The sequence below is a fragment of the Lissotriton helveticus genome, chromosome 2_1 (genome assembly GCF_964261635.1).
Source record: "Lissotriton helveticus chromosome 2_1, aLisHel1.1, whole genome shotgun sequence".
Taxonomy (NCBI): domain Eukaryota; kingdom Metazoa; phylum Chordata; class Amphibia; order Caudata; family Salamandridae; genus Lissotriton; species Lissotriton helveticus.
The window spans coordinates 1,400,892,163-1,400,917,789 of record NC_136059.1 but is presented as its reverse complement, the minus strand read 5'-3'; the positions used below and the strand labels follow the sequence as shown (position 1 = coordinate 1,400,917,789).

At 44.6% G+C, this 25,627-nt stretch overlaps 1 protein-coding gene across 1 annotated transcript in view; it reads right to left on the bottom strand.

The window, feature by feature from the left end:
- The window catches only part of LOC144818685 (dynein axonemal heavy chain 6-like), a 1,395,111-nt gene that overhangs the window by 259,972 nt on the left and 1,109,512 nt on the right, over nt 1–25,627 (bottom strand). The window lies entirely within an intron of this gene.

Here is a 25,627-nt window from a genome sequence, read left to right as displayed (position 1 = left end):
ATTTTTGTTGTTTGCAGTGTTTCATGATTATTAAAATGCATTTATTCAAGTCACATGAGCATTTGTAATGTAGTATGCACATTTAAGTAAGACCTTGTATGAATTAGAAAAAGTTAATTATTCCTGTATATATACAATCTGCAGGATGAAATCATACATGTATAATGTTACGGTGTGTAGTACAAGTGGCCTGCCTTGTAGGCCCAAATTGCAGGTTGTTTTTAGTTTCGATTCTCCTTGGTTGCTCAATAACTCATTTAATTAATCCTTTTTGTATTCAAAGATAGTATGTTCTCATCCTAGTGCAGGTGTAGGAATTCTACCTCATTATTCTAGATTAAGGAGATTCTCGGAATGTCTTTGAAGAGACCTGCTTGAGAAGTCCAGAGAAGATGACGGTGGCATGTCAAGCAACCTCTGAAAATATTTTTCCCTACTGATGAAGGTATTTAACCAGAAACACGTGTCTAGGGATATGATTTAAGAATATACAGGCACTGGCCATGAACTTTTTGAACATTTTGAAGACTTTGAACGAAAATGAGGAATACTGAACCACAATGACCATGAGGCAATGGGGCAATCCGGCAAGGACATGTTCGCGGCTCTCCCAACCCCCCTGTGTATTATATTAAATTACTCCCGTGAGCCATGAGCTGACGAGCTCTGGGAGACGCCCGTGCACACCGGGAGTGGTAATAGTCCTGAGAAGATGACGGTGGCATGTCAAGCAACCTCTGAAAATATTTTTCCCTACTGATGAAGGTATTTAACCAGAAACACGTGTCTAGGGATATGATTTAAGAATATACGGGTACTGGCCATGAACTTTTTGAACATTTTGAGAACTTTGAACGAAAACGAGGAATACTGAACCACAATGACCATGAGGCAATGGGGCAATCCGGCAAGGACATGTTCGCGGCTCTCCCAACCCCCTGTGTATTATATTAAATGGCTCCCGTGAGCCATGAGCTGACGAGCTCTGGGAGATGCCCGTGCACACCGGGAGTGGTAATAGTCCTGAGAAGATGACGGTGGCATGTCAAGCAACCTCTGAAATTATTGTTCCCTACTGATGAAGGTATTTAACCAGAAACACGTGTCTAGGGATATGATTTAAGAATATACGGGCACTGGCCATGAACTTTTTGAACATTTTGAGAACTTTGAACGAAAACGAGGAATACTGAACCACAATGACCATGAGGCAATGGGGCAATCCGGCAAGGACATGTTCGCGGCTCTCCCAACCCCCTTTGTCTTTGAAGAAGACTGGAAGGCGAAAAGGGAGGACGCCTTTTGTGTCTGGCCTACCTGAGAACCAAGGCCATTGGAGAGAAGCTGAACAAACCAAGGCTCCTGTGGAAAGTTACTAAAATGTTGCAATGAAAAGGTTTATTATGTGATGTATTCTGGGCTGAACATTGTCTTTTTGTATGATGCGCAGGGACAGATTCTAGAGACATCTGCTTTTTCGGAGAAGAAGGGGCATCTTAGAACAAGCTCCATAGCCTTAACCTATCAGACCCATTTTGATGGGAGTACTTCTTAGGAAGTCAACACGTGCGGACACTTTTGGGGTATGAGAGCAGGTAAATAGGCAGGACCCTCATTTAGAACAGTGTAGGGAAAGATATTTCATTTTCTTCTCAATGAAAAGAGAATTGGACTCAGCTTCTGTTCTGGGTTGCATTTTAATTCTGGAGTTCATCACATTATGCCTTTTGTGCTGAATGAATTATATTCGTAAACTCAGCTCTGTATTGATTTTTATGTACCTATATTCTCTGATATTAAGGTGTGTTTATATTCAATTATTTGTGGCTTAATAAAACATCTATCAAACGATTTCCAGAGTCTGTGGTCCTTCAAAGCATGACTGATTTGTAAGTATAATCTTGAATTGTTTTGCTCCCCTCTACCACATTTAGCAGGCAAATAAAAGACCATCGGTAGTGAATTCAGTATGGAAGGCAAGGATAAAAGTTAGCGTAATCAGTGTGGTGTGCAGTGGAATTATGTGGATAATTATGTGGTATTGAGTGTAGTGCAGTTATGTGGAGTGGACTTTTGTGTTATAGAGTGCAATTATGTGGAATGGTATTTGTGTTGTGGAGTGGTATATAGTGGAGTTTAATTATGTGGTGTGCTGTTTAATTTGTGGCATGATGTGGAATTTTGTGGAAATGATTGGTGTGGATTGGGTGTATGTGGTGGATTGGGTGTATGTGGTGGGTTGTGTAAGTGTGTTGTTGAGTTGAATTATCTGGTTTAGTGTCGAATTATGTGGTGTGGATTGGAAATGTGTGGATTTGAATTGTATGGCGTGGAATTGTATGGATAATCAACACCAACTTGTGAAAAGCAGCAAACCACAGAAGCAACCATATTTAACAATTACACCAGATGACCTGCGCCAAAAAGCAAATATTGAGGAACACACACTCAAAAGCACACATTAAATGGATACAACTACACTACCATATTCCTAGCACACTGATCCCCATGCTATTGGTGTGTGCATACCAGAACTATGCAGCAACCGTCAATTCAGGCAGCACAGAGTACACTGCTGCAAAACATATTGCAGACAGCTGAAAGCCATGCTGCACACAAGGCTCAACCAGGGGCGCTCTGTGCAGCAGTGAGAAGAGAGACAGCAGTATAGAGAACCAAGCCAATGCAAATGGCCATTAGATAAAGTCTTAGGCCAAGTGGCATTCCATTCATACAGGCAAGTTAGACGTCACAACAGGGCTTTTAGGGGAATTAATAAAATAGTGGGTTTTTCAAAGGGGCTTGGCCAATGTAATTAAGGGTGTGGCTTAAAAATACGCAATGTAAAAATCTATGCTTTGCATAGCGTGCCGTCCAACTGGTATTTTGCTGCTTCTGTCATTGCATACAGATATATATTACAACAAATACAATTACACCTACAACAAGCCAGGGCTATTGGCTATGACTTGTTGTATAACAGGCCAGGGCTATTGGCTATGACTTTGTTATATAGAACATTGAAAATGCTTCAGTTCTAAAATGATCAGACTGTGAAAGAACTATAACGAGTCTCATTGAAGTTAGTTCAAAGGCAGTGAAGGGTGGTACTGCTGCAGAGTTAAGATGTTTTTTGTACCCTGAGTGTTGAAATGGAGAACTCGATAGAGCCCCTTTTCAGCACATGCTTTTTAGGACCCAGCCCACCTAAAGCTCTGCGCCACGGGTAGTCATATCGAGTAGGGCCACAATGTGAGGAAAAATAAAATCAAAGTAAAAAAATCTACTTGAACAGTACTCTAAAAAATATTAAAACCAGTTACAAAGCCTACTGAGGTGTGCTGAAAAATAAGGGCAGAGAACCCAGGCAAGTGAAGCAGGTGGGACGCAGTGAATAGTGACAGGTGAAGAAAAAGAGGAGCGGCAAGTGTCAGGTGGAAAATATGGGGACGTGGCACACCAGGGTGAATACTGAAAAGTAGATTGTAGTCTGGGGTGAATGTAGGTGGAGAGCGTGGTGAGGTCAAAGATGAATAGAAGAAGAGAAAAGTACTGCTGCGAGTGGAGAAAAGGAGGAGCATAAAGTACAAGGGGGAATGGTGAAAAGGAGGATAAAGTTGCCTCGAGGTCAGTGATGAAACATGAATGGGAGTGGAGGAGAAGCAGGGGATAAATAATGGGTGCAGAAAAGAACAGAGATGTATAGCGAAGAGGAGGAGCTGGGTATAAAGAATGGGTGCAGAAAAGGAGGAGCAGAAATATTGAGATGATGTTGCATCAGACGTACTCACTGTCACAACACCACCAAACGCCCACCCGGTAGTGTTTAACATACATGAAACAGAGACAGCGATTGCCATGGTAAAGAAAGGGAAGGCACCTGGCCTAGATAAAATTCCGGGCGATCTCTATTTGTCTAACATTGATGTTTGGGCACCCTACCTGAATCACCTATTTAATATAGTTGCGGCTACCGACCATATTCCGGACACATGGAATGGCGCAGAAATTATTACTATTTTTAAAAAAGGGGATCGTGGCGACCCAGCCAATTACCGCCCTATTAGTCTTTTAGACATAACACAAAAGATTTATGCTAGACATATTTTAAATCGGATAAACTCATGGTTGGAGGATGAGTCAGTTTTATCTAAATACCAGGCGGGATTTAGGAACAAAACAGGTACTATAGACCAGGTATTTAGGCTATGCTGCTTGTACTGGAAATACGTTATTATCCGCAAAGGTCACTTGTATGTGACCTTTGTAGATCTGCGAGCAGCATTTGACCTAATTCCTCGCGATTTACTCTGGAAAACCCTGAATAGGCAAGGGCTGCCAGGCGAATTGCTAAAACTCGTGATGGGCTTGCACCAGGAGAATTATGCCAAGGTTAGGTGGGGCCCAAATGGGGAACTTACAGACCCAATCCCTATAAAACGGGGAGTACGACAGGGATGCGTACTGGCCCCCACACTTTTCTCCCTTTATGTAAATGATATTGCAGCCTATATGGAAAATTGTGATAATGATTCGCCCCGATTGGGAGGGGAACGTGTTGCGTCCCTCCTTTTCGCGGATGACACAATTTTAATTTCACAAACACCACGCGGCCTACAGACCCTTTTAGATAGGTTCCAACAGTATTGCACCTTAAAAGGACTAGAAATTAATACAAAAAAAACAAAATACATGGCACTAAACCCGCATAAAACTTTTAAAAGGAACTTAATGTTAAACGGACACAAATTAGACTACGAACACAGTTTTACATATCTGGGAGTCCTGATAGATTCTTTAATGGGATGGGGCCCACAACTAGAGAAATCAAAACTGGTGTTCAAACAAAACTGTTTCCCAATATTGCAGAGACACAACAAAAGTGTGAATAAGGCGGTCACCCCAGCAGTAGAGCTTTTTAGATACAAGGTTCAATCAGCCTCACTGTATGGGGTGGACATTTGGGGGCCAGTGTGTAAGAAAACCTTTGAAGCACTTGAGAACAAATTTATTAGGGGTCTTTTAAAAGTTCCCAAAAATACCCCACTGATACCCTTATTTCTTGATCTAAATATCAAACACACAGACCGTCATGCAATATTGAGACCAGTAGTGTTGTGGGTTAGATTATGGATAACTATTGAACTATCCGATTACAAAAATGGCTTGAAAGAAGTCCTTGAGCTCGATAGCGGTAGGAAAAATTTTTGGTTTAAGCATGTTAAAACCTGGTTAATGAAGCTCGGATTAACACATTTTTGGAACGAGCCTGGTTCTTTAAACTCAGTTTCCAAGAAAATACTCAAACTGTCCTTTTGGTCATATGTGAGTCACGATTCCGTGTATATAAGAACACACGGTCCTCTTACAGAAAAATTCCTTATGGTAAAAAATGAGGCATCATTCGAACAATTTTTTGATGAAATCGAGCCACCACTGGCCAAATCTCTGTATATAAAATTCAGATATGGCACGTTGAGGTCCAAGGTAACAGAGAAAAGATGGGGGAAAATAGATAATGACTATTGCAGTTTATGCACCAATAATCAAAGGGAGGACATCTATCATATATTGTTTATCTGCCCTAGCTACGCTAAGGCAAGGAAAAGATGGATAGTCCCCTTGTGCCGTAATATTGGTTCTATCTCCCATAGGGAGGCTGGTAGGATCCTTAGTACGGACACCAGCCAAGTAATTGTGTTCGGAATCAGTAAATTTTTATTGTCTGTTTATCTTACTAGACGGAAACTAAACCTTTTATTCTAAACAAGGGAAAACTGCCATCCTGAAATCTTGCAAATCACGAATTGTGTCTAGCTATTTGTGTCTTCTCAAATTTCTGGTTGTTATAACCAATTTAATGTTTTTAAATTGATTTTTAAACATTTTAAGATATTTATTCATTTTCTGTGTCAAATATAAATTTGTAATTTAGTGTGTCCAAATATGATGAAATATAGATTTATAACAGGGTGCTCAACTATAATGAATTGTAAGTTCTATGTGGTGAATCTTATTCTGTTTTGTTATATTTTATTGTATCTTTTATGTTGCTAGCCAACGAAATAAAGATTAAACTTGACTTGACTTGAGATGAATCTAGAAGAGGAGGAGCCGAGAGCACAGATGTGAGCAGGTTAGCAGCAACCCTGAGTATAGGCAGCACAGGGTACTGCTGCAAGACACCTTGCAGACAGCTGATAGCCATGCTGCACACAGAGCTAAACCAGGGGCACTCCATGGAGCAGTGAGAGAAGAGACTGCAGTATAGGGAACCAAGCCAATGAAAACTGTCATGAGAAAAAGTCTTAAGCCAGGTGGTATCCCATTTATACAGGCAGGTTAAACATTACAGGTTGTCGCATTAAGTGGGGCACAATGTGAGGGAAAGTAAAATCAAAGTAAACAAATCTGGCTGAACAGCAGCCCAAAAATAATTAAAACCAGGTACAAAGTCTACTGAGGTGTGATGAAAAAGGAAGGGCAGAGAACTCAGACAAGTGGAGTAAGTGAGGCGCAGTGAATTCTGACAGGAGAAGAAAAAGATGAGAATTTTTGGGTGACAAAATGGGCACGTAGCACACCAGGGTGAATACTGAAAAGTAGATTGTAGTATGGGGGTGAATGTAGGCTGAGAGCGCGTGAGGTCAAAGATGAATAGAAGAAGAGAAAAACACCACTGCGAGTGGAGAAAAGGAGGAGCAAGAAGTACAGAGAGGAATGAAGAAAAGGAGGAAAAAGTTGAATAGAGATCAGTGATGAAACATGAACGGGAGTAGAGGAGTAGCAGGGGATAAAGAATGGGTGCAGAAAAGAACTGAGATGCATAGCAAAGAGGAGGAGCAGGGGATAAAGAATGGGTGCAGAAAAGAACTGAGATGCATATTGAAGAGGAGGAGCAGAGAGCACAGAGGTGAATAGGAGGAGCAGAGAGCACAGAGGTGGAGAGGAGGAGCAGAGAGGACAGATGTGAAGAGGAGGAACAGAGAGCACAGAGAAGAAGAGGAGGAGCAGAGACTTGCAGGATAGCAGGGGACATTGCTTCAGTTTGAGGCTTACTGTGTAAAAGGATCCCTTCTCGACCTTATAGAGGAGGGTGAAAGATCTTAACCACATCTCTTCACACTGAAGAGATGTGGTTAAGATCTTTCACCCTCCTCTATAAGGTCGTGAAACCTGCATGGCTGAGGCGTAACCATTTGTATACGGTACACCGCGCCTATCTATCACCCCTGAGACTCTCTAAATTCCTCCCAGACAAGAAATGCAACAAGTGCAATTAATATCGCAGCTTCGGATGTTCACATGTTCAAGGAATGCCCCTATATCGCCCGGTTCTGGGAGGAAGTGAAAAGTACCTTGGACTCTATCTTAAATACTTCTCTGTCTATCACTCTACCATTAATTATCTTTGGTCTGGATGCAGGTATCACCGGCCAAGCTAGATCTTTTTTGTTCTATGCAGTACTTTTGGCCAGGAGGCAAATTTGCAAGGTATGGGTGGAAAATACACCCCCATCACATTCAAGCTGGCTGACTTCCATGTATGAAACATCTAAGGTGGACTTAGCAAGAACGTGTAGCAAACGTAATTTGGCATTTTGGGACCTGTTGATCCAGTGGAAATAATGTAGTTTTTTTTTTTTCTTCCCCCGATCCTATGATTATGCCTTTTGTACTCCAAGGACCAGGGTCCCTCGATACACTATTGGTCCTACAGGTTAACAAACACCAAGATGGAGTAAGTGCAGGCCCGACCCTATCTGCTCCCTGTATCTCTCATGTTTCCACCTCCTACCAATCTTCATAAATCGTGTCATCGAGCTGATCCACACTATCCTCGAATATATCGGTGTGGGACACGCCAGGTGGTTGTGGGTTACTAGAGAGGAGGGCAAGGCAAATGAGGAAAAAAAAAAGAATCCCTTCTGAAGCTGACGTGTAATTAAGAAGAAAATTGTTTGAAGAGTCGTGTTGGGAAATATGCCCTTCCCTGCAGTGTCTTCCCTTTCTCACCCCTTTCCATGGCTTATTTCAGTCACAACCACAATGCTGTCAAACATCCCAAAAAATGCCTGACCAAACCTTTACTGTTCTTTTAATTACCATATTTCAATCACAAAAGGTGCAGTGAGCACGCCAACAGCCGAGCACACAATTAGCAGCAGCAAACCACAGCGGAGCTGTTTTCTGTTTGTTGGTTTAAAACTCAGGTCCTTTAAACTCAGTACATTGTGTGGTCTAGTTTGTTGTCTTGACAAAAGAACTATATGAAAATCACAACTGAGACAGTAGTCTGAGAAACGCTGTGTCAACAGGCACAAAGTTGGCCACAGTCTGTGCATGCACAGTGGTTTCAGAAACCTGTTAAATGGTTTTATCTCTGGATGTGCGTCAATCGTTCCATCTCAGCTGCTTTAGTGAACTGCCCCATATTCCTTCTCACATGTTAAACGGGGTCTAGGGCAGGAGTGTACACTAGACACCTAGGAGTCTCTTAAAATACTGCCCTCCCGGGGACACACCCTCGTGTCCATTGCTTGCCAAAATATCACTGCCTCACAGGAAGCAAAGAGCTACTGCCTCGCACATGTAAACATCGCCTGCCTGCTCACATTTCACAGAGTGCTCACACGCACTGAAGGAGTAGGATCTGCTTCTTATGGTTACCCCCACTTTTTGCTGATGTATCACTGTTTTTGACTTAGACTGACTGGCATCCTGCTATTCAGGACCCCAGCCTATCTGCTTTCTCCTCTAAACTGATTGCACGTACTTTAGGTACACTCCAGATTGGATACTGGGGTACCCTTATCAGTCCCTAGTATATGGTGTGAGAAGTTAGCCTGGCATATGATGTCCACTAGTTCTAGTGGGCACCTTGCACCAGTCTAATCGACCCTTATTGATAGTGGTTGTAAAGTCAACCTTATAGAAAGCTCTCCTAGTGGTAGCATGGACCAGCAGTCTGAGGCTTAGTCTTCAGAGAGAGCATTAAGCAAGTTGTTTTACCAATTATAATCCCTTGAATACCAAGTGCAAGGACATCACACAAGGTATATATCAAATATATATGTATTTATTCTAAACACAACCCCACTGTACTCTTTATGAGGTCAGAGGTAAAAGCACAATACAAGTTACTCAATTAGCATACGATAAGTTGCACAGTATACGTATACTAAAATAGTGGTATAAGAACCACGTCTGGAATAGAAAGTAGGCCTAGAGCCTAGGGAATCGCTGGGTCTACTCTAAACAACCAAAGGTTAGGAAATAGGAGGCCCACAGGAGACGCATGCAGTGTCTAAACACAGCCACGAGTTACTATTGACTTTCTATGGGAAACGAAGAAGGTACAAAGTTACAGATTAAGGGCATAAAGGAGTGGATCACGATGGACCCCTTTTAGACTAAGGACACTAGGAGAGTCAATACCCACGGGAGCACTGGAGTACTCGAATTACCACACCCAAGGAAGCCGGGTGCATAGGTGTCTTTCCGTGTCTGGTTTTGTCGTCGATTCCAATGGAGAGCTGCGAAGAAGTGCTGCAGGCGACCAGAGGAAAAGTGTGCGGGTGGATCCAAGGGTGGATCGAAGATCTGAAGAACCTGAAAGCAGAAGGGATAGAGTCTGGGTCACTAGCCAGTGACCAGGAAGGAACCAGGAAGGAACCAGGCGATGTCGGATGATTTCAGGTGAGGAGGTGAAGCTTGTCTCTGCAGCCACGAGGACCAGAAGGTGTCGACGTCAACCAGGAGCTGGATTCGAGCTGTCCCAAAAAGGATCTAGTTGACTGCGGTGTCGGTATCCGGATTGGACCCAACAAGCCTTGGCAAACGCAATCCACGCAGGAGATGAAGATTGGCTTCGGGTCAGGCCAGCAAGGTCTGTAGAGCTTCTCCTGTGTAGAGAAAGCCTGGAGCAATTAGGAAAACAAGTTGAAATCAAAAGGAAGTCTTCCGGGGGCTCACTAGCCAATGGGCAAGGAACCGGGAAGACGCGTCAAACTGAAATGCAGGAGCGGGCACCACGGGACACTCGTGGAGTGTGGAGGCCTGAGCTTTGGTGCAAATGTTGCTTGGGACTGGGGCTTCAAGCACCTCAAAACACAACTTCCAAATACTTCGGGGAGTAGGTGCGGCCTGCAAAATGCAGGATGTCCAGGAGTTCCGGTCCCACTTCTCTCGTGTCCGCCACGGATCTCAGCTTTGCTGGGAACGCCGAGCAGCGTCCAAGATATCTGAAAGTCTATGTCCTGTGTCGCAGAGTCTTCGGGATCCGGTGGGAGCCTCGACAATGCAGACCGGCAAAGTTGCTTTAGGTGCCTGTTTGAACAGGGTGGTCACTCCTTGACCACAAGGGAGATGTCTTCCAGTCGAAATGGAACGTGGAAGGTCCAGGATTTATGTTTCAAAGTTTTATCCAGGGTAATCTAAAGTCCTAGGGACACAGCTCCTATACTTATACTACGGTTGGGGGCTGGACTACCTGAAAGGTCCCTCCTATGGGTGGACCTGGGGAGGGGGTGGTTACACCCCTTCCCCTTTGTCCAGTTTCACGCCAGAGCGGGGCTGGAGTGCCCCAGCAACTGGTTTGAACCGGGCTATGCATGGAGCACCTTGTGCAGAGGGGCTCAGCTCATGCTAGGGCACCCTCTCACATAAAACCAAGCACTCTGCCTCCAGGATTGATAAGGCCTGCCATAGGAGTGACTTATAGGTTACTATGTGTCTATATATAAGGTAGATATAGATATACTATATCTAAGTAAGGGGTGATTACACCACCTAACCAGGCTGTGTGAACAGGCCTGTGGTATCAGTTTGGAGGGCCAGCCAGGGGTGGCATAATACATGCTGCAGCCCCTGGTAGGCCTTGGATGCACCTATGCCCTGGGTACCTATGGTACACTATACAGGGACTCACAAAGGTGACCCAATACCCAATCTGGTATGTACCTAAAGTACATGGTATCAATTTAGAGAGAGAACAGCTAGTCTGTGGGCCTGATTAGCAGGACCACAGCCAGTCTAAAGTCGCAAAACCAGAAAATCACAGCAAAAAGTGGGGATGACCATAGGAAGCAGACCCCACTCTCCTACATATGATACACCATGTACCCAGGGCATAGGTACCCCAGATGACTCCCTGGTCACCCTGAAGTGACCCAGACTCTGCTTTCAGGTTCTTCCCCCCTCGGATCCAGGCTTGGATTCCATCAGACACTTTTCATCTTTCTGGCAGCAGCACTTCTTCGCATCAAACCATTCAAAACGATGATGGTTTCCGACACCACTTGATTGGATGTTTGTTGTTTTGGTCTTGTTTTATTTATTAAATTAAGCTCCTTTCCCTAACTTTGCAAAGGTTCTTTTTGTGTGGTGTTTTCACTGTTTTCCTGTTTGAAGTGCTGCACAAATACTTTACATATTGCCTCTAAGATAAGCCTGACTTCTTTGTACCACGCTACCAGGTTGTTCAGCATAGGTTAATTTGGGGTTTGCTTGTGCCTTACCAAGTCAAGGATTGTGGTTGCTACTTGCCCAGGGCTTCACACCTCAGTCAACCACCAACCCAATTTGTAACATATCCCAGCTAAAGTATGTCAGGGCAGCATTAAAGGGCTGTAAGTACTCTATTTCAAGTATGGAATTCCTACAGAGAAATGTGACCAAAGTTTGTAAGATGACCTGAGAAGTGACATTTTTAATGTGGTGTTGACATGATGGCTTTCTGAAGTATTTTTCATGTAGACATCCTATTAGCTGCCTGTCACCATGCCCATCCATTAGTTTTGCCAGTACTACTGCCCCTTGCTACTCCTTTGTCCACAGGATGGTGAAATGGTAGTGAAATATTCCTGGAAGAAATTGTGTGAAGGTTTGAATTTTATGGAAATTATTTATTGATTGATTAATTAAAATATTTCTAATATACATTGGTAAACAAAAACTGGCAAGTAAAAAGTATGAAACTTATTTGAGGCATTAAAAACTGGAGCAAGCCCAGTACAGCTATATCCATCGCATAAATAATTCAAATAAAATAGACAATCAGTAATAAAATAAAGCCTCATTGAAGGGACAGTGCTGGAGCTTGTGAAGGACAGTTTGTGGATTAGTATAATGGAACCAGACCAGTCCCGAGATAAAGTGTGTGATGTGTAACTGTGACAGTGAGGTGAGGTTGAAACTGGGATGTATTTCTGTCAAAGTGATGTTAAAGTTCCGCTAAGTGAGTCCCTCAGAATGACAAGTGGGAAACCAATTTTGTGTAACACAGCACACAACAAGTCAGTTATGTGTAACGCAGCGGTTTAGTTGGGGTGGCATTCCAGCATCTTGGAAAAGTAGTTGAGAAACCGCAGCACCTTACGTGATGATCGCTCCGGATTCCCTCTTTGCAGGGCTATTACTGCTGGGCGACATGATCAAACTTGTAACAATCTTACGGCTGGACGTAAGAGATTTTGTCTGTGCTGTAGCGTGGCTGCACACACACATAGTAGGTAGTGCAGGGTTTCACTGGTATACCTACAAAAGCTGCACTGATTGTTGGGCCACGACTGCTTCCAGGAAGGGACTAGTACATTGGATGGAAAGACTCCAGTGCGAATAAGCATCACATCATGTTTCCTGGCCACAGAGAAGTGAGAGGACAAGTTGCACTGTGGGCTCCAGCCGCATAAGATGGCATGACTACCCTCGCAAGCCGTTTGAACACAAATGCAGCCTTGTCTGAGATGTGTGATGAGAGCTTGGCTGCTTTGTTTGTGAGTCGTTTGAAAGCAGCATATTCCAGATGGGTGTACCAAGTGTCCTCTAGCTGCAGCGCTTAGATTGAATGCTGGATAACAGAGAAACAAACAATTTTTTTTGGCCTGCTTTTTAATTTCCAGCCAGCACCGGTGAGAGATCAAATTCATTTTGGCCATTCTCAGCCTCCATCATTGCTTGACTAAGGCCCCATTCCTTAATGGGCACTGATGGCAAAGGCCAAACTCAAGCCTAATTTGGGCTTCGACAATGTGCTGTGGTATTGCAAAGAGTTTTTTGAAGAGTCTTGTTTGTAGTGTATTTAGAGTCGCCACATCCTTCCCTTTTAGCAGTTCTGAACCATAGAAGGCTGAAGGCATAAAATTAGCAACCGTGACCTGAAGAAGATGGTACTTTGAGGTGTTTGTGTCTTTTGCTGTAGGGTTTTGAATGCAAGCAGGAGTTTGTTTGCTGTGGCTCATCTGAATGCTAGATGCGTTTTGAAAGTAGGGTGAGAATCTAAAAGTGGACCCGGAGATACTTATAGGTTTTCGACAATTCTAGGGCATTGCCCTTGGCTTGCCAAGTGAATTTGCCCTGCATTTTGTTGTGTGGACTCGAAAAGCAGAGCACCTTGTTTTACTAAAGTTAAGATCCAACCGCAGGTTATCAGTGTATCCCAATAATTGGTCTATTAAGCGCTGAAGGCCGATTGGTGTTTTGCTGAGCAAAGTGATATCGTCAGCGTATTGCATGCTTTTCAGTTTTGTTCCTGGTCCTGCCTTGGGGGGGAGGCTGGGGGGGGGGGGGCTCACTCAACACTTTAGCAAATTGACTATCTAGGTCAGCTGTATAGACATTGAATTAACAGGGGACCAGAAAGCATCCCTGTTGTAGGCCAATGTCGGTTGGAATTTTTTGTGTGCTTCTTCGGCCATCCACAATCTTGATTTGTACCATGTGTTGCTGTAAAGGTTAACAATTGCGTCCAGGAGTTTTGAGGGCACCCCCCCAGTGAGACATTTTACCCCACAACTGAGCCCTCAGGACCTTGTCGAAGGCAACCTTAAGGTCGATGAAGAAGAGTAGAGTTTGGTGGATTTAGCTTTTGCTTGTTCAACAAGTAGAATTACAGCCAGCAGACTGGTAATAGTCCACATTCCTGCTCTGAAGCCAGTCTGAGTTTCCTGCAAAATGTTTGAGCGGTCAACCTAGTCCTCTAGATCAATGAGCTGTCTAGAGGCATAAATCTTGTCTTCTGCTTCGATAAAGGCAATTTATCAGTAATGCTCGGGATTTGAGTGCTAGTGGAAGGGCCGTTGGACCTGATAGGGTCCCGGTAGAGGTTTTGAAGGCATCCAAAGTACTGTGGGTCCTATTTTTACTAGTGTATTCAACACAGCTGCTGAAAGTACAATTCCCCAGTCTTGGTCTGTGTCAATATTCATCCCATTTTTTTTTAAAAAGGTGCCAAATCGGATCCTAAATGCTACTGCCCCATTTCCCTCCTGGACTCTTCTGTAAAATTGATGAGCAGAGTTTTGTTATAGAGGCGGGAGCAACGGGCCTGGGTGAATTCTATTCTTTCTCCATCCCAATATTGGTTCAGGAAGGGCCTGGGGACAATGGAACTATGCATTAATTTAGACCTGTTAATACGGAAATATACCAGGACTAAGCAGGGGTCTTTGTATCTCTGCTTTGTAGACCTTAGCAGTGCGTTCAACCTAGTCAATCATTCCACACTATGGTCAACCCTGACTAGCCCACATGCTCCCATAGTGATTACTTATGAATGTTTGATTTATTCAGCATTCCATTTATCATGGAGATGAGGACAGACCTTTCGCTTCTGGAGCCCCTGGGGAGAGCTCTAGTGTGAATATTTGAGCAGACTGATCACTCTCCAGTCTCGGTTTCATGAAGAAATTGGTAATTCCCCAAAATAATTCAGAGTCTGCCAAAGTGTAGTCTAAAGTGGAATTTGCCCTGTCTGACATTCTGATGAATGCTGCTGGTTAGTCCTGTCAGATCTGTCTGTTTACCATGCAAAAACCCAATGCTTCGAGTGTGACGATGCACATCTTGCTAAATCAATCTAATCTGGCCTGGTTGCAGATTATTGCGGGGATTTGGGTTGAGGGCTTGACATCTGAGCCTTGCAGTAAGTTCATGTTGAAGCCGCTGGACAGCATTATGTGTGCTTCTGGTGACATGGATTGAAGAGATTTGAGTAGGCCCGTTAGGGGCTTGATCTTTGCATGTTTGCGGATATATAGATTCAAGATTAATAATTTAGATACCTGCTCTGGATGCAGTGCCACAGAGAGTTTAACATATTGTATCTATAGTGAACCCAGGCCCCAGCTTCATGGGCCCAGAAGATGTCATGGGCAATATACAATAAAAGCCCCCCCTTTTGCTCTGCCTGATTTGGATTCTTTTGTTGCTGCGATGAATATTCTTTGAAGCCCAGGATTGGTGTCTGCGTCCAGGTTTCTTGCACCAGAATGGAACTAAAATTCTCATAAGAAACATAGAAGGTCATCCTCCCCCACTTTGCTGCCAAGACCATCCCCATTCCAGGAGCAGATTATAAGCAGGTGGGCACTGGGATGGGCACTTGAGTGTATCGCTCATACAGACCATATGGAACTGCTGCTAGAGGGCAGCGGTGACTGCTGGATGCCAAAGGTTACTGTCTGTTGTACTACTTGGATGTGAGCCGTCTCATTATATGTAATCCCTTCCTAGCTTCTGTTGGGTATGCGGGATTAATCGCCCCCTTCAACAGACCTGGCGCTGGCTCTGGCTTTGGAGGTAGGGGCAGAGAGCTTGGAAAGCAGGCTTGTTGAGGTTTCATCATGTTGATTCCCCATGCAGTGGATTTATCCCAGTATTGCCAAATTTGGGCAGCGATACCTTCATCTGTCCAGGTAATGGTGATTTTGTTCCCTTTTAGTTGTGGGTTAGGTCTAAATTCGACCGCTTCTGTATTGTTGGACCTTGTATTGTTGTATTGCAGATCTTGTAATGCATCAGGCAGTCTTAAGACTGCGCTCCTGGTTATGATGTAGCAGTGCCCCATGTATTTGTAGCATTGGATCAGCTTGAGCGGTGCTTCCTCCTGATTTGGGCAACTAATCCTTTGAGTCTGTTCTGACTGTACAGTTTTTGGTGGTGGCTGTTCGAACCTCTGAGTCCAACTCAGAGGTCCTTGGGTAACAGGAGAAGAGATACTGGTTGCTCTTAGATTTTAAGTATGGGGAGGCACAAGAGTAACTGATCTTTGGACGCTGTTTCCCCAAGGGATCAATAGGTTGTTAAGTTGGGGCTCATTCCTGCCAGAGGAATGCGGTTTTCTGTCAATGGTAGTCAGGGCGAATTTTCTAGCTTCTGTGTCCTGAAAGAATGCTGGAGAATTTGCTAGGTCTGTAAAGGTCACCTGTAGGTGTTCTTGAAGCCCGCACGTTACTGGCTCTTGCAGTATGATATTTCCTCTTAGCAGAGTTGCAGTGGCTGGCTCGGTGGCTTCTGTGAGATCCTGTGGCTGCTGGAATATCGGATACGGTGTGATGGTAGGGACAGTTTCTTCATCTGGGACGCAGTTGTGCTTTTTTTTGGGCTTCTTACAATAGACTATGTTTTTCTAAGGTGCTCATGTTCCCTCTTGTAGAGGGAAGGATGTGGAATTGTGGATAAAGAGGGCAATGCTTGCTCTTTTTGGGGAGATGACATTTTCAGTGATGTAATGTTCGAGCTGTTGGTTGCTGACACCTCCATTAACAAGGTTGGTTTGTTTTCAGACTCTGTGTTCCTTGGGGTCTTCCTGTGTGGTGGGTAATTGCATTTCTCTTGTTTATTGGTTTTCAATCAATTCCCTGAACGTGAACTGCTAGAGCATTTAAGAGATCGACTTGTATGTCCAGCTTGTCTGCATGTAAGGTTAGTGCCAGCGAGATCACCTCCATATTGGTCAGCAAATGGGATCAATTGGACGTGACTGGAGGGGAATTGGGTGTGTCTAAACGGGGCCTTACCATCTGGTCCTATGAGATGTTTGCTGTATTGGCTTGGACCCCTTTTGAACTTGGAGGGGATTCAGGTAGGACAAGGCTTCTTGTTGAGTGTTCCTCGTTTTTGCTCCAGAAGTGTGGACTGTCCACAAAGGTGATCTGGATCCCTAGTGGCAGTTTGATGGGCGAGAGCAAGATGTTGTAATTGTGCTTTGGGACTTAAGAGAGGGAAGTGCTGAACTGATCTGACAGTAGTTCCGGTGACTGGTCGAACAGGCTTAAAAGCATCTCCTGCAATGTAACGTGTAGTTGTAAAGCACCATCTTGGGCCTCCTCCAGCAACACGTTGGTTAGCCTATTTTGGGAATGAGTTGTACAGCACGTCTGGGGGTGCAGCTGTAATGTGACCTTCAGAGAGGTCCCTACTGGTTGATTTTCATGAGCTCCCTGTTCAGGGTGTCAGAGTGATCCATTGGAGGGCTTTGGTTGGTGTACTGGTGCCTTATGAGATGCACTTGGGCCTCAATTAAGAGCTAAGCCTTGGGGCGAGTATACTGGTTTAACTTTATTAGAGGTTTGGGGGAATCCTGAACTAGTAGCTCAAAGTCATGATCCAGCTTCTTCTCACTCCCTGTCAAGTTGGCTGGCTAGTGAATGCTTTAGCTAAATGGGTATGCGCTTTCTTCGATATAGGTGAAAAATGTTCTAGCCCTGGCACTAATCCTTGCTGGGTAAGACAGTTGGCCACTTCGGGGGCGCATATTTAATAGTCAATTATTTTGGCCTTTCTTTCGCCCAAAGAATTCAAACTTTCAGTCGTTATTGGCTTGATGTCCCCCCTGATTGTCACCTCTGCTGTTTCTGGATCGAAATCTGGTGCAAAAGGGTTGGAGGCTGTTATGACCCTTGCCTTCCCAGTCCCGAATGTTTTCTGCTGTCTTTGTCGCCTTGCAGACCTTTCCTGATCCCATGATGTCCTGCTTGCGAGGGTGATGAAAACAGGTGAGTGCTGGTGCTGCTCGGGGAGCACAAACTGGTGTTGATAAGGGCGGTGACAGGGATGAGAGTGCTGAGCAGGGCATGGAGGCGGGAGCTTCCCAGGAGGAAGCAAGTCACACCTGGACGTAGCTTGGCCGCTTATGCACCAATCCTTGCTCAACCCTCGATTCCAGTCCCTTATGCGGCATCATGCCCTTGGGCCCAGACCACCACAGTCTGTCACTGGTTGTGGCCTGGTCGTGGCTTTGCTGGTTACCCTCACCTCCTGCACTCTGGCCTTGTCCTGCTCAGCCCCCTCAGGGCCTCTGCTATTTGGGTGCATGGGGTGTTGATGCTGCTTGGTGCTGGTTAGAGCTGGCTGGTCCTGGCTGCTGGCTCGATGGTCCTGAGGCCCCGGTGCACAGTGTCTTTTCCAAACTGTTCCTAACTGTGCTTCCTGGTTACTTAATGTGCTGATCAGTCCCTGCTGGCCCCCAAAATACAGAGGTTGTGCCTGTAATTGGAGTCTGGAGCTCAGTGAGGGGTTTATTGGATGGTTTGGCGGCTGTGGGGGAGGGTCAGTCTGCAGCCAACAATGCTGCAGATGTGGGTAGTGATGAACACGCTCCGCAGAGGGGCTTGCTGCTGAACTACGGCTAAGTTACAAATGGGGGTTGGTGGCCAAGGGATGACAGCTGTGGGGGTGAACCACAGTGGAGAAGCAGTCATGTGGTTGAGTGGCTGGGCGACTATGCAAGTGGAGCCTGTGAGTTGTGCAGGGCTGAAGGGCAACTGGCCTGGGTAATCGGTACGCACCCCGATTGCTCATCACAACTTACCCAGCTGCCCCACTCCTCGGTCTCTGCTGTGGCCACCTGGGCTGGTTGCTACCTGTGCTTCTTCTTTTCCCTCATTGCACAGCAGCTCAGTGGCTTCCTCAGGGCTCCCTCACAGCTTACCTTGCCATGCACAAAAAGCTGCATTCTAAACGTGTGAGTGCAGAATCTACAAGTCTCCGGTGTCCAAGTTTTGAGTCAAAAAGAATGGTGATGACGAGAATTAGCTCTTTTTGCAATTATGTAAAACATAATTTGAATTTATATATCATAGAAAGAGTACACTGAATTGAAAGTAGTCATATTTAGGGAATTTAAGTCGTCTTGTTGACATATTTATAAGCAGGTAAATATGGATAAAATGTAGAAAGGATTTTTAAGGCATTGACAAAACAAAAAACATAAAGTCTAAGTCGGAACCTATAATGGCATTAACATGTCCCTAATAAATAATAAAATTGCCTATAAAATATTGAATTCTCCAGTCAAATTCCATCCTAAATCTGCTATAGCCTCTTTGAATACAGAGATCATGACAGAGGTAGCTAATGAACCAGCACCCTTCAAACTACAAATACACAATAATACATCTACAAAATGATTATGCAAAAGGATTTTGAAAGAATGCAAGATCTTCAGAATATTGAGGGCAAAACCCCCTAAAAATAAAATCTCGACGCTGTGACAAAAACATGAAATGTAAAAAAATAGGTAATTGAAATTAAAACAAGATTCACCTGATCTGAAATAAACTTAATGAAAACACAAGAATACACTTTTTACATTTGTCATAAAACTAACAAATGCCCCAGCCGCCTTGGATTGTTTCAACACCATGCATTCCTTCCCAAATTCTCCCTATTCATTGACACCAAAAACCAAAATTGAACTTTCACTTGATTTTACAACCAAAGATTGATCTATCAAAAATGCACTTGCAAAATTTCAGAAAAATAGTCATCCTTCAGAGAGACAGCGTAATCTGATTTGGTGAACTTAGTTGCCTGCTCAAGCCGTCAAATAATTTATCTGATCCCATTTGAGAAAAAATAGATACAGACCTCTAGACTGTAACACCAGCCATTTTTAAAACCACAAACTCAATGGACTGTACTCTGCCTTAGCAAGAAGTTCCCAACACTAAATCAATCTTCTGAGGTATATTAAGCCCCTTATTTGAACTGAGGAATTCAAAACTGCAGTACAATTCCATTGTCCCAGCACAGTAAGAATCCTCTAAGCCCTGTTAGGAGCAGCCCATCATGGTGCAGCATGGCTGGTATCCACTTCCATAACCTCTGATCACATAACTCCCGTTCTGATCACTTTTAACTGGCTCCACATAGAGACCAGAATTCTAATCAATTTAGCCTGTATAATATGCAAGGCTTTGCATAGAGGAAGACTATTCACACAAATTCAGCATCTCAGGTAGATCTTGTGGACTTCTAAATGCATAATCTCTTTGATTGGAATCTCAGATCTTTAAAAAATCCAAATCATGGAATCATTTATTTTCAGGAAGCGCTACACAAACTAATTCTACTTATCTCATTTTAAAAAAGGATTTATATTTCCTGCTTTCTCAACATCACCTTCAGATATGATCCAAATGCCAGTCACCCACTAATAAGAAGGATTATTATGGGTGACCTGTTAATTTTGTTGATTCTGAATCAGAACTTATGTTTCTGAGACTATACAGATGCATAAGTATTTAAGAGCTTACGAGGATTCTATCCAACAGAGGCCACCAGTAGAGTCCAGTCCAGGACCAGTTACTACTGGCTAACTGATAACTTCAGGAGGAAAGCCTCTTGTGACTTCATGTGCCCCTGCACCCACACTGTAGGTTAGACATCTGACCCATGGAATCAACTTCTCAGTCCAGAGTGCACATTAGAGCAGGGCCAGCTATTTAGTTTTCCACACAGATCACAGAGAGAAGGTCTAGTCCTCTTCTGTTCGTCCCCAGGTCCAGTTGTGTTAGGATGAGCTATGGGGGGTGTGTCATTTTTGTACAATTCACGAATTAGTGGGGGAGGTGACTCCGGGACAGTCCCTAAACAATGGAAAAATGTTATGGGGCAAACTCTCCCACTTTTGCAGACAGCACATCCGGTTTGCCTAACAGTAAACTATCCCACAGTTCACTCTTTTGAGGCAAATACAATATTGCAGAATCTTTCTGCCGCTGAAGGGAGCTTGCATGCTAGTGAGGGGTCTGTTTAGGGAAATGAGCAGTCTCATCCTCTTTAGCCACGCCAAACTGGTTATGGGACCAGCTCTAGCCTGGTGACAAACTGGTGACAGATGGCCTAAGGAGCAGAAGGCTTTCTTTCTTCAGGGCTCCCTTTACACCCTGGTCCCTCTCAAATTAATGAATTCCATGGATGCTTCCCAGCTCTCCGTCCCCAGCTGAGGAGTCACATTCCTCACCATCAGGCATTCCTAAGTCTATATTCCTGCTCAGTTTACTAACTTTAAGGGAAAGCATTGAAAGGGTCCAGTTGCAGACTAATGATAAATAGTCTGCTAGAGGTTTAGGCAGGTAAAGTATAACTTTGTAAAAGTCACTTTTCCTAAATATGTACTAAATATCAGACTTCCCCAATGAATTTCGTTTTTAATTAATATTGAAAATAGTGGTTTATTCACCTCTGGACCTTATCCCAATCCAAAGTTAGAAGACTTATAATTTTATCTGAACTTTAGAGTTTCTCATATGACAGCTACAGTCCTAACAGTGAAAATAACTTTTGAGGGCTAGTCACTCTAGGTACATGCCAACATTAAATTCTTGCATGTACCTCATTAAATACTAGGCACCCCTGCACATTGGCAACTCAGAGTATGATGTACATGAGACGGGTGATGGAACCGTGTGACCGGGGTGGGTGGGATCCTGGGAGGGGGAGGGTGGTTTAGGGGGTGGGCCTAGGATTGTTATGTTTGATGCTTTCATAATCCAGAAGAAAAGTAGATTGCCAACCACTTGATGTTGTAGATTTGACCTGCAGTTATCTCTGGTACGAAGAGCATGGCAAACTGTGTGCAATCTGACAATAAAAGTTGTTTAAAAAAAATATATATACTAGGCACCCTACCTTGTGGCTAAAGGCCTACTAAGGGATAACTTATTTAATATTTAACAGTGGTGGTTCTTTGCTGATATAAAGGGGTATTTTCATAGATACATATGAAGAAATAAAAGCTGCAGAGTAGGCGACAGGCTACACAGGTATGCCTGAAGCTATGATTTCTTTGTCACTCTAGTGGATAGAAGAATAAGTGCTGTAGTCTAGAGGCCACGTTTACCTTTCCATGGCATTGATTATTTCCCTGCACCATATATTATGGCCTTATTGTAGAGTTAAATATGTAAATGGAGGGTTAGCTAATGTACCACATTTTGGGGTCAAAGCACATAATCTGGGGCCTGGACAGCAATACCTTAGTGCACAGAGTTAAAAAACCAGCAATACCATACAACAACAAATTTTACTTTTTCATAGAGAAGAAATACTGACTGGAAAATTGTATTTCTATTTGTAAATAATCTGTTGTATAATAATAATCAATCAATCAAGAATTTGTAGAGCACACTACTTACCCGTGAGGGTCTCAAGGCGCTAGGGGAAAAAAGGGGGGGGGGGGGCGCTACATGTCAAACAGCTAGGTCTTGAGTAGCCTCTTGAATAATACCATTGTTTTGTTATGTGATTTGTAAAGCGCATGGCTGCCTCAACAACGAGGCGTCCCAGCTCTAGTGTCATCAAAAAGCCACAACTGTGAGAGAGAGACCCTGAAAAGATGATGAACAGCAGGACACTTAGATGGTGAACAACCAGGTCTTCAGCGATTTCCTAAAGGATAAGTGGTTCTGCAGGCGCCTTTTTTTTTTTTACAGAGTTTTATATAGCGCGAACTAGATTCGAATCAGGTATCAGTGCGCTTTACATAGCACCAGTTACATTACCTGAAGACACATGCATTTAAAAAAAAATTGTTAGGCACGGGGAGATTAAGTGATTTGCCCAGAATCACGGGATGTTCAGCATCATTGGTGAGACTCGAACCCAGTTCCCCAGATCCAAGGTTGACCGCCCTAGCCGTTAGGCCAACTCCTCCCCCCAAAGGAAGAGTGAGGACATCCTGGAGGGCAGGGGCTTTAGCGTGAAAAGACCGACCACCCGCCATTGCTCTAACAAGTGGCACAAAGGCTAATTTATGATCAGCAGAGTGCAAGGACCGTGAGAGGAGGTATGGAATCAACAAATTAGATAAGATAGGGGCCCCCTGAAAAAAGAAGATCTTATAATGCATGCACAGTGCCTTAAACTGAATACGCTTATCCACCTGGAGCCAGTGTAATTTGTGAATCGCATCTGCAGCTGAGCAGTATTTATAATGGGAAAACAGCAAACTTTTAACTGCATTTTGAGCCAACTTGAGCCTTTTAATCACAGGCTTATTTGCTCTAAGGAAAATGATGTTGCAGTTTCCCAATTGGGAGACAACAGCCTTAACGATGACTTGACAAGTGTGGGGATAAAATAAAAACAGAATTGGGTTGAGACCACGTAGTAGCCCAAAAGAGGCGCCTGCCAGAGCTTTCGCCTGTGCTTCAAATGTTAGGGCATTATCGAACCAAACACCTAAATTCTTAACCACTGACTTGGGACAGGGGAAAGTCCCAAGTGACGAGCGCCACCAGTGGTCTCCCCAGGCGTAAACGTCTTTGAGTACGAGAAGAATTTTCAACTTGTTGGTATTCAGCTGTAAACAATTATCCACCATCCATTCTGCAACAGCCTTTATACCTTTTTGGAAGTTACCCGGATCTGATGAAGGATTGTCGGGAAAAGAGAACCAAGCCGGGTGTCGTCAGCATAAGACATCAGCGCGAACCCCAGAGATTTCACCACCTGAGCCAATGGAGGAATGTAGATATTAAACAACGTGGGGCTCAGGGAGGACCCCTTGGGGACACTGTAGTATAAAGTGTGCCAGTTGGAGCTAAAAGGCAGAGACACCACAGAAAAAGAGCAGTGTGCAAGGAAAGATGAAAACCAGGTAAAAGGAGAGCCAACAACCCCAATTTCTCGCAGGCACTGGAGCAGGATGTTGTGACAAACCGTGTCAAAAGCGGCACTTAGGTCAAGTAGAATCAGTACAGAGCAACTATCTTCATCTAAGACGCTGCGGAGTTGCTCGGTGACTGCGAGAAGAGTTGACTCAGTACTGTGCTGTGACCTAAAACCATTCTGGGAAATGACCAGAATGTGATTTTTATCTAATAAGAAAGTTAGAATGGCATTAACAAACAACTTACTTACCTTCGGTAATGATATATCTGTAAGAAACATAGGTTATGTAGGAGAGTAGGATCTGTTCTTATAGTTACCCCCACATTTTGGGATGTTTCACTGTTTTTCAACTTTAGTCTGGCTGGGGCCCTGTTATCCAGGACCCCAGCCTAGCTGCTTCCTCTCTAAAATGACTCCAAGTACTTTAGGTACACTCCAGTTTGGTTACTGGGGTACCCTTATGAGTCCCTGGTATATGGTACCTCAGGTACCAAGGGCATAGGTACCCCAGATGCCTACCAGGGGCGGAAGCATGTATTATGCCACCCCTGGGAAGCCTTCCAAAATGACACAACAGGTCTGCTACTGCAGCCTGTGTAAGGTGGTGTATGCATCCCTTACTTAGATATAGGTTCCCTATATCTACCTTATATCACTCACATATAAACCTATCAGTCACCCCTATGTCAGGCCTTATCAATCCTGACGTGGAAACCGTCATGAATAGTGAGTCGGCGGTATCCAGCCCACAGTGGATGGTAAACTTCACTGTGTCTCTCCCTTTAGCAACTGCAAGGGAGAGTTTGGCCCGAGCCTCCTCCGGGCACTGGGGCAGCACTTGTGCCACCGCATCCCACACGGAGTGGGTGTAACGGCCCAACCAGCATGCAATGTTTACCGACCGCAGTCTCAAGCTGGAGAAAGAAAACATCATCTTCCCAAGATGGTCCAGCTTTTTGGATTCCCTATCAGGTGGTGCGTTAGAGAATGCGCCTTTGGAGGTGTAGGCTTGGACCACCAAGCTCTCAGGCGTGGGTTTTGGGAGAGGAAAGTGGGGTTGCCCGGAGCCTGGCGGTGGCGTTGTGCAATCATCCTATCCACAGGAGCCCCTGTGTTGGGCCTGGACCAGGTGCCCAAAAGGATGTCAGTGAGGGCTTCATTAAATGGCAGCAGGGGCTCTGAGGAGCTCGCTGCCGGTTGGAGCACCTCTGTCAGGAGATTAGTCCTGACTGCCACTGTAGGTAGCTCAAGATTGAGAGCCTCGGCCGCCCTACTCAACACCACGGCGTCAGACGCTCCCTCCTCAGTAGCGATGTTAGGAGGAGACAATATGCCATGGTCTGGTGATGTATCCAGACCACTGGCTTCCCCGTGCGGACGTGGTAGAGGTGGAAACGGCGCCGGGGAGATGTAAGTAGGTTGACCGGTGCCGATATGGATCCAGACCCGGAACCAAGGGGACCCTGAGGTGCTGAGGATGGAGCCGCGTGGCGTTGAAGACGTGCCAGCGGAGTCGGGCTGCCCAAAGATGGCATGCATTGCTTTGTAAAATTGACAAAGCTGGGCAGGGGTCGCTACAGGTCCCGGAAAGGGAGGGAAACCCAGAGCGGAGCCACGGAAAGGGTACCACTCACATCCATCGACGCGACGGCCGAAGGACAGGGAGAAGTCAAAGAGCGACGATGCTTCTTCGACTTCTTCTTGTGTTTCGACTTACCTGACCCCGAGTGCAAAGACTTGGAAGAATGATGGTGACTCAGCAACCATCCCTCCACCTCCTACGTGGCTGGGAACTCAAGTGGCGCAGAGTCACTGCCGGGCCTCAAGAAGCTTTCGGGACCACTCCCGCAAAGACTTCTGATCCATTGTCCGGCAGTCAGAGTACGACTTGGGGTTTTGGTCGAGCTCCAGGCAGAATAGGCAAACGTGATGCAGATCAGTCACTGAC